Here is a 2,037-nt window from a genome sequence, read left to right as displayed (position 1 = left end):
GTAGATTTACATGAAATCTTCGACAATTAAAATAGGTTACTTTTAAAAAATTCATAAATATTACACAAAAAAAACAAGCATTGATTCTAGTTCGGTGAGCTAGCAATACATACTGAAAACAACTATCAAAACTTCAAATTTCTAGGTATAACAGTTCCATAGAAAAAAAGGGTACATAAAATTAGCAAATATAAGGTCGGCGACATCCCCTTCAGCAAGGCACAGACATTCTCGTTACAAACGTGCCGGTTTATTGTTGGGTTGCTCATTTATTGGCAACTCAGGAGTGCAGAGAGACGCTTGAAGAAAATCCTAGTGGTATGCAGTACACTAGGGAGCTGCAGACGACGGTGTAAAGTACTGCAACATGGAATACCTGAGAGAGCGAAGTGAGAGTTCCTAGGTTATCTGCCTGCCGCTGCAACATCGGAAATTTTCACCTGTGTGAAGACTGGAGAGCTCAGTTACTGGGTGGGATTGCAAACTCAACCCACCTACGGCAAAGACGATATGATGGGAAATTCAGCGCCCTGGGGGAAAGAGTGCGGACAGTTCAACAAAACTGCCAGGCAAGAGCAGTTCCAGTTCGGTCAGTGAGATGGAAACATCGCTCAGCAACCAGCGAAAGAGAAAGGAGGACAGGAGGAGAGAGAAAGACAGTGAGTTTCCTTCTGGTGGCATGCCAACTTAACGTCGATTCAATCTTGAGACTTACACCCCCGCATTCATTCTGATGCCTATCGTCACTTTTTGACGCACTCAGTTCTGTTCCACGTCGAATGGACCTTCCTCGAAGTCTGATGCTCGAATCTTTAAGCATCCGATTGCGCTTCCCTCTCTAACCTCAGCCTCAAAATGTTACGTTAACATTGCCTATGTGAGGTAATCATAGCAGGCAACATTCGCCGATAGCGCAAGAACAATAAAAGCACGTTGCCTGCCGAGTTGCCCCATGACTGAGGGATCGGCTAGTGCAGAAGAAGGAACGAGTTATGTTAGAGAGAGTGTCGTCTCTAATCTGCAGAACACGGGAGATGTAAGTTGCTGGCTGTCACCCTCAACCAAACATGGCAAGAGTGATCGACGCATGGCACCGGCATCGCATGGTTATATGTACCCAACTGTCGAGTAGTGAGATGAAATAATTCATCCCCCCTACCAGTGCAGTTACTGAGTTCTGTCTATGCCCAGAAATGTTTCCACGTATTAATCCTTCAATCAATTTGTTTTCATTGTAACCTCATTTGCGTATTAATTTCCATGAATCAGTTTTTGAATGTACTACATTTTTAGTACTCAGTGTATAGGCGCCCTTTTTTGTCATACCACTTTTCAAAATCCACTACAATGTTTTAACGGGCAAATAAGTGTTTAAATTTTGAAATGTTTTGACGACACTTTTCCTATTACTTCAGTTCCCAGCAGCGTGGAATATTAGTCATACGACCATTGTAGACCTGTGGGACTATTAATTTTAGTTTAGTCATTTATAGACTCTAGCCAACGGCCTTGCCGCAGTGGTAACGCCGGTTCCCGTCAGAGCACCGAAGTTAAGCGGTGTCGGGCTGGGCTAGAATTTGGATGGGTGATCATCCGGTCTGCCAAGCACTGTTGGCAAGCGGGATGCACTCAGCCCATGTGAGGCAAGCCGAGGAGCTACTTGATTGAGAAGTAGCGGCTCCGGTCTCGTAAATTGACATACGGTCGGTAGAGCGGTGTGCTGACCACATGCTCCTCCATCACGATAGTGGGCTAAGGATGACACGGCGGCCGGTCGGTCCCGTTGGGTCGTCCAAGGCCTGTTCGGACGGAGTTTATTATTTTTTTTCATTTGTAGACTCTACTGTCAGTACTAGATTGTCAACGTTGTTCCTATATTTTGCCTTTTTTTTCCAAAGGCGGTGGTCCGTCATATACGGTCCAGTCACAGTCATGTGACCACCGCCTGTGTTCGACGTGACGTGCAATAACCACTCACAGACGGCAGGTGGCAGCACTAACAGTGGAGGGTTTCTAAGTGTCGCAGGGAACCTGATA

At 45.7% G+C, this 2,037-nt stretch overlaps 1 pseudogene; it reads left to right on the top strand.

Moving 5' to 3' along the window:
- The first annotated feature begins 1,499 nt into the window (after positions 1 to 1,499).
- On the top strand, positions 1,500 to 1,617 carry LOC126254243 (5S ribosomal RNA; annotated as a pseudogene).
- The last annotated feature ends 420 nt before the right edge of the window (positions 1,618 to 2,037 follow it).

The sequence above is a fragment of the Schistocerca nitens genome, chromosome 4 (assembly GCF_023898315.1).
Source record: "Schistocerca nitens isolate TAMUIC-IGC-003100 chromosome 4, iqSchNite1.1, whole genome shotgun sequence".
Classification (NCBI taxonomy): domain Eukaryota; kingdom Metazoa; phylum Arthropoda; class Insecta; order Orthoptera; family Acrididae; genus Schistocerca; species Schistocerca nitens.
The sequence above is the reverse complement of the archived record's forward strand: the minus strand, read 5'-3'. Positions and strand labels throughout refer to the sequence as shown.